This window comes from Mchenga conophoros, linkage group LG1 (genome assembly GCF_057382185.1).
Source record: "Mchenga conophoros isolate Kocher_MC1m ecotype Shallow Benthic linkage group LG1, M_conophoros_male_GT1.1, whole genome shotgun sequence".
Taxonomy (NCBI): Eukaryota; Metazoa; Chordata; class Actinopteri; order Cichliformes; family Cichlidae; genus Mchenga; species Mchenga conophoros.
The window spans coordinates 10,967,638-10,975,874 of NC_140526.1; positions in this window are offsets into that span (position 1 = coordinate 10,967,638).

Below are 8,237 nucleotides of genomic sequence, written 5' to 3' on the forward strand. Positions count from 1 at the left end.
CTTTCTTTATTTCCTTTTGTTTTAGTTTTTAAGCATTCAGCTATTGCTAACTTCATCTGTTTGTCATAGACATTATGAACACAGTTAGTTTTACTGTTGGATAAGCACTTCTAATACTGGTTCACTGTGCCTTTGTACTCATGCTACTAACTCTGTTTTTTAGTTAATGCTTACTAAAGTTCAGTATCCTTAAGGTGGTATCATTTTCATGTTCATCAGTTACTCTAAAAGAAACTCTGAAACTATAATACAAAGTTAGTAAATTACAGTGATAATCTGCAATACACACCAGGTTTTTTTTTTCAACATGATGAGTTTAAAAAGAACACTTCCCTCTGCTATCTCTGTGGTTTCATTGAAAAAAAGATACTTCTAAATACTATTTTAGAATGGATCAGGCATCGCTTTCTAGGCTTCCTGAGCACTGCCCAGGATGATTATGAGTGGTTTAAGTAAAATCAACCAGAGTATTTATAGGATAATATTACATCCAGCAGTACGACAGTACTCTAGAGGTTTGTTTCCAATACTAGCACAATCATACTGCAAATGACAAGGTCTACATTTAACCTTATTTAATTTGATGGAAAGGTGATGCTAAAGCTTAAGAAAGATTCCAGTGAGTAAGCAAGCCATCACTTCCATAACTACTATTTTCAGTATTTCATTGCCCACCAAACATACACCATGTATGAATAAGGATGCTCTAATAAGTCTGATACTGGTCTAATTGTGTCTGCACAGGAGGTATCAGGTCAGTAATCTTTTTCAGGTCACTAAAAATACCTGAATAAATAATAGTACATAGTACACAGAGGTACATACAGGTAAATTTAAAAAAACCCTCTTTGGCCATTGTGTCACACACATAACTGGGCTGAATAGTACATACCCTTTCAATCAGCTGCACAAGATAATTAGCAGAAATACATGGCTGATTTTTTTTTTATTTGTAGACATGAATAAGGCACAGTTACCTTTACCTTTACTCGTGTGTTTGGACTGCAACGCCATAGAGTCCATAGCTATAATTGGTTCTGTCTATACATTAACCCTGTGACTGGCACCCACTTGTTCAAAAGTTGATATGGAAACAGACATAAAGATATCTTACTTTTAAGGAACTCCTTAGCTTGACCAGTTTCAATTCATAGGTAAAAGCATGGCTGGAGGACATCCAGCACCCTTACCCTATTATCTTGCAGGCCACTAAGATAATTCACAGGCTCAGTAGCACATAGGTTAATGAGAATCACGGTGAAACAGAAGGTTCTAATATTGTTTAGCTCTTAATTGCTGTATAGAGCTTGGGGGGCAGCATGTATTGGCAGATACGGTAATAGTCGCCTTTTTTTGTCTTAAGGAGTACTATTTGAATGTCACATGAGGTCTCCAAACAATTTAGAATCAACCAAAAGGACCTGGGTGATAGGCCTGGGGTGATGTAAGGAGAGTCTACATGATTTAGTCAGTCACAGTGATTCATAGCCAGATGGATGGAAGAATTGTATATATTTTCATGTGAATCCATTCAGGCTTATAAATCCTTATGTATATACTATATATATATATATATATATATATATATATATACCCAATGTGTATATATATATATATATATATATATATATATATATATATATATATATATTTTTTTTTTTTTTTTTTTTTTTTTTTTTTTTTTTGCACATGTCGAGGAGTGTGTCAGGCTACATTTCACTGTGTGTTATACTTGTATAACTATGCATGTGACAAATAAAGAACCTTGAACCTTTAAGGAAAATGTTTTACATCTCCTAACATGAAATATGCAAAGGAAAACTAATGTTATTATTATATAGACAATAAACAAATATTAAATAAAATAAATGGTTAAATAAATGGAGTGGTTATTGTGTTATTCATTTATGAATATCCAACATCAGCTCTGACTTGACAGGAATGCTATCAGTCATAATATAAAATGTAAATGAAGCAGACAAAATGAATAAAAACACTTTTATTTAAAGAATGTATGCAATGTGCCAAGAGGCAGTAATCTAGAGTATGACCTAGTCTCAAGGTGCAAGGTTCACATATTGCAGCAAAGCTAAAGGAAACTGCAGTTCATTACTTAAAGAAGCTACCACTTACATGTGCAGGTCCAATCACAAAGAACCAAAGTATACCAAACAAACGATTGCCAATTTTACAAACACAAGACTTGTTACAAACTATTAACAACACTGATAAGTAAACGCAGAACAAATAGAAACAGTGCTAAGTGTTCAATATATGACAAAATAACCACTATGTGTTTATAGCAGGTACAGTGATGGCATCTGGATTAGATTTTCTCTGTTTTCTATATTGCAGGGTCTTTACCTTACAATATAAATAGCCTTGAAGCAACTGTTGCGGTGATTTGGCACTATAAATATAAAAATGATCTGAATTAAATTTAAGTTTAATTGAACTGGATCACAGCACTGGGGTGCCAGTGTTCCAACTAGTCATGGAGGCAGGTGGCAAATGTAGGTACCGTCCTAAATAGTGCATTTTCAATAAAAGCAAAGAAACCAAAACCTTCAAAGGGCAATTTATGATCCCAAATTAATATCCATTACATAATATCCATGGTGAGTTTGTTTATATTGTTTGGTTTGATTTGTGTGTTATCAAGAGAAAAGATGATACTAACCTCACTCTCCATTTTGAAGTGACTGTTATTCATCAAACAGTGATTCATCTTTTCACTAGCTTGAATATATTGCTCTTCAGGAGATCATCAGCTACATTGAGATTTTAAAAGGCGTAGCTTCATTGTGTGAATGAGTTGTGTAAAAAGTGCTCATAGAAAAGTTCTAGTAGAATGCAGATTTTTAAAATAAAAATTGGAACTTTTTTTTTTCTTTAAGTATTATTTTAAACAAGCGACACAGCACTGTGCGTAAGCTGGAACTCATAACCATTAACATCAGGCTGAAAAGCAGTCTTTCACTGATCTCTCTGGCTAAGAACTGCAAGAGTCTGTTCTACCTTCCATTTGCATGAAGTCTGAATGCAACCCATCTGTTGTCTGCACAGCGTACTGACATGCCCTGGGATACATTTCTATATTTCCATAACCAGACGAGACATTAAACATCTAGAATAAAAAGATTAAAGGAACATCAAAAGGTTAAAATGGAGTTGCAAAATATTTTATTTCATTTGATGGATCTTTAAAGTCCTTAATGCTTTTCTTTGACATGCTGTCTGATTATATGTTATAAAGGCCTTTTCAGTAACAAAACTATGCAAAAGCTGCTTTGGCTCGGTCACAGAGAAAAGATCACTGTTTTGTTTTCTTATTATTATTTCAATGATATGAAAAAAAAATGGAAAGGACATTTTTTAATAGATGAATGAATTTGGGGGTGTAGTAAAAAAAAACAACCCCCTCCCCCAACAAGAACAACAACAAAAGGCTTACTTTTGCATACTTAGGCTAACAGTGATAATTCAATAAATGGCATCAACAGTATGGCAATGTTTATGTTAACAAAAATTACTTCACAAACACATTTAGAAGGTGCATACAATTTCTGGATTTGTTTGACTGTAGTGATGAATGGAAAACATACTTGCAAAATGGAAATTACATAATTTCACTGACTAAGAAAATACTGTTTTCTGCTTCAGAATGACATAATTTAATGATTAACATTTTATAATTGATCATTTTTTGATGATGGGCTTGAATAGTTTTAGTTCTACCTTAATGCAGCAAAAAGGTCAAAACCACAAACTTTCATCAAATTTGTTAAGCTAATAAAAGTCAGGCCAGACCAACATAGACTGCTTCTTAATTGTCAGCTGTGTACAGCACTAATAGGATTTGAGCAAAGGAGGGTCATTTTTTAATCCAGCTCTTCAAACAGAGGACTTGTTCTATGTTCACAATCCAATTGTCTTGAAATAATCCATATGACTGAGCAGTAAAATCCTTTTTTGGTTGGAGGGAAAGTGTTCTGTTTCCTGGAGACAACTCAAAAAAGGAGACACAAGTAGAGCATTGACTGTGCTGCTACAAAAACACTATAAGATCATCGGTTCAGATTAGAAAACCTTTGTTTTCTACAGCTAAGAAGTGCTAATATTAAATTAATAATAATACAGAAACAGTAATATGTCTGACTTCAGATAGTGTTAATAATGTCAACCCTTTTTTGTGTCACATTAGCTTGGCAATCATGCAGAAACCTATTTAAAGTTAAGAGTTCTTATTTGTTCACACATGTTTGATGCATACAGTTTGAAGAAAACCTTATTTGTGTTGATGGATAAAGTCTTAGGTTAACAGTTACTGTGGACGTTGAAGGTTAAACAGAATGCCAGACATCAGTTCCTCCCCTTAGTGCAGCAAAAATGCCTTGTTTTTCTTGGAAATAAAGGAAACTCACCAAGCAATGAACTTTTCCATCATGACCTCCAGCTGTGAGAAAAATAATCTTTTACTGTTTGAGCTTTAACAACATTTCCCGGTTCTTTAGCATGTGGCATTTTTTTTTAATGAAAAGAATGCCCCATTAGCTATTTTCCATTATTGGGTGCCAAATTTGATTATTACATTAATTTAAACCTTTTTTATTTTTTTAGTTCTGTCCAACACTTGTAATATTGTGTCTGTAACAAAAATGACAGACAGTAATAGTCACTTAAGTGCTTGGAAGTCTTTAATCACACAGCTGAATTGGAGATTCAGAAATCACAGAGCAAGCATGGGCATAGCACAATGGACAGCATACCTCAGGAAACTCCTCTCCTCCCAAGGGCACACTTCTCTGGATGATGTATTTCCTGTTTATTTCTTGGGGCCCCCCATCAGCTTTGTACCAAAAAACCCCCCAAAACCCTGGACTATATCGAAATTGCTTTCCAAAGAATGAGATAACTCTAAAATTTATGTGACCCTCTCCTCCACTTTTGTAGTTTAAGCCCATCCATTTTTATTATTCTTAGAAGCAAAATTTTCCATTAAAATGAGTAGTGCCTGTTTCCTGTCTTCCAAGAAAAAGGAGACATAAATCTAATAGACGTCAAAATCTGATTCCCACTTAAGATATGGTTACATATAGTTACTTTTCAAAATTCCTGGTACAGTAAACATTTCTGATAGTCCAGGTTTAAAACCAACAAAAGAGTAAATGTTCAATAGAATATATATTCTATCTAATAGAATGTTAATTCATAACTGATCTGTGGCCTTCCGGCTGTGTGATAAACCAGTTATCAAATAGAAGACAAATAGCTTTCAGCTTAAAATTAGGTTTTTGGGTTGTTTTGCCTTGGGTTAAGTAGCTCTTAAAGTCATCCGTACTTTCTGTATACCTTGAGAACAAGAAATTAGTTTTCTTAATTTCTTTACTTTCTTAAGTATATGTCTTGTTTTAATTTTAAAAAAATCTCAAGAGCAAAGAAACATACACATACTGTACACAAGCAGACAAGCATGTGCACATACTTCCAGACATGCAGACCATAAAAATCTGATATAGATCCTTCTGGGAGTTCATGTTTAAAAATAGGCACAGTGTTGGTCTACACATGAAGTAACTTTTGAACATAAGCTGGAAAATCACTTAAACTGAGGTACACTGGTCTGCACCTATGGGACAGGACAACAATTCTTTCCATTCGGTATATTTCTATGTCTGTATTTTATGACATTTACATGCAATTTAGCCAACATTTGTTCTTTGTTTGTTCTTAAATTTTCACCAAAGGTGTGTGCACTCCTATCACTGTTCCTAAATTCACATTAATGTTATAGACATACAGAAAACATAGTGAGCAAAGTGAGTTTGAAGTCTGAGCTCAGTAATACTGAGCTCAAATGTCAGTTTATATTCTTACTACATTCACACTGATGCTATGAGTATTTCACAAAGTATCTGCATTCGCTTTACAAAGAAATGTAAGTGAATCAAACCAGGAACAAAAGACCAGAGAGGAGGCCTTTTACAAGACTGATGAAGTAACTCAAAATGTATTAATGATCCAAACAGCAAAGATTAGGCCAAGGCATTTCCTGCAACCATGTGGTGGTTTTAAGGCCTGGACCTTATTTGACATCTGGCACATCTATTTGGCACAAACAAGTTACATCACCTCATGTGTCCTGATATGTGGAATGTGGTTGCAAAAATCTTATATTTCAGCTTCACTGAATTCAGTGATTTGTAAGCCTGAGTTGATGTAAATTCATGATGTTCATGATTTTCAAAGCAGCATCAAAATCAATTAAGACCGTCCTTAACACATTTTAGATGGCTATGGTCAATCAGCCTGCACATGCTCATCAGGTAATAATATTGGGATTGAGATGTGTTCAGATATGAACGTATATCAAAACATTCAAGCCTAAAATATCATGGCTAAATAAAGAAAACATGGAAACATAGGAAACCTAAGCTTTGCAATTTAACATCAACAAGATTTTTGGCAAAGACTCCTCACACATGACATTGATTTAAATCCAAAACTGAATCAAATGATGTCTCAAGATGAAATTCTTCGACTCAGGTTGGACTGGGTTTAGGACATGGCTTCAAGAGGCTCTTTTGTCTTGTCTTGAAATTTAACTGGGTGTATCTAATTTCACATATGAGCCAGAAACATAGAAGTGGGGCAAGACCCATAAAATGTTTCTCCCACTTGAGTTTTTCATGATTTTGCCTTTGAAAAGATTAACTGGTGTAAATAATAATAAAAGGAGTGATTCCAATATACCCTTTGCATGTGACTTATAATATAGTATGAGGTTCTCCTCAAGGGGTAACAGTGCAGCTCTGTTTGTTTGTGTGAATATTTACGTTGGATGTAAATGTGGCAGGAGTGTACACAAATGGATTCATTCAGGCATGTGAGTGTGTAAGTATGTTTGTACAATATAGTTTACATTTGCTAAGGACTTTTACACCAGTGACTGGCATTTTATGCCAATCTAAACTCGACTAGCCCCAGATGGTTTTTTTTAAAGGAACCGAATTAACACTGAAAGCAAGTTATAAACTTAAACAGACATATTTCGGGTAAAGTTACATTTACTTATCTTTGCAGCATTATGTATGTTGTGTAAGTAACTGCATGTGAATTGGTCTAGGACCACTACACTGAAAACTTAACGTTTTCAGCAAATTTCTGCAATACTTAATATTTCAGAACCTTAGTAAATCCACAAAACACTCTGTAAGACAGAGAGAAAGTACTTAAGAAAGTATTTAAGTAACTTAAGTAATACCTAAGTAACTGATGGACTGGTGTTCTTTGTAACACATGAATGCCATGATGCTCTTCTGTATCTTAGTTAACCAGCTAAGATCCTTCCAGGATTCCCTGATCTTGTTGTTTAGGCTTCTTCTCTGTGGTGGCCTTCTTCTGCATGCATCCTTGAAATTATACCCAAGTGATTCTAGTATTACTGTGGTAGTGTTGTATATGCACTCACTGAATTCAGCGATATGGGTTGTGGGGATTGTGCACAGAGCAGTGTTCACATTTGCAAGCATCTTCGCTGATGGGACTTTGTCAGTGAGCTGAGGGAGTTTGGTTAGAATCTCCATCATCAGCTCAGTAGATGCATCTGTGATTGGAGGTGGCTGAGCATGATCTAGTTCAGTTACATTGCTCTTTTCTACCAGGGTTGGGTCATTATGTCCATACTTTTCAGTATTGTTCCCACGATGCTGTAGCCTCTGGATCTCCAGCTTCGATAGTAGCTGTCTTCTATTAAAGTTATTGTAATACGCTACCAGGTGCTTCTTGGTCAGGGTAGATGTTGGCTTTCTGCTCATTCATAATTCCCACATGTGTTCCATAATTCTCTCCTTGGGTTGGGTTGGTCAGGACAGTACTATTCCATCAATTGTTAGTCCTTGTCTATGTATAGCTTGCTCCATTAGATTATTTCTCATTAGTATATCCTGGTTCCCTACACTTGACATGGACCTTGTTAAGCCAGCTGGTGTAGATTTGGTTATCCAAAAGTCTTACTGTACTTAAGTAGTCAAAAATAGCTCAATTGCTATCAAAAAACTGATATCTGGCTTAATACTTACTGGAAAATTAAATGTTGCAAAGACATAGTAAGTTACCTAGGGAAGGCTGCATCTAATGGAGTGGTAAATTGTTATGTAATTTGCCAAGAGTTAAACTCTTCAAAGCAGAACAAAGTGTAACAATGTGTATTCGTGGAAAGGAATGCTGTGTAAATA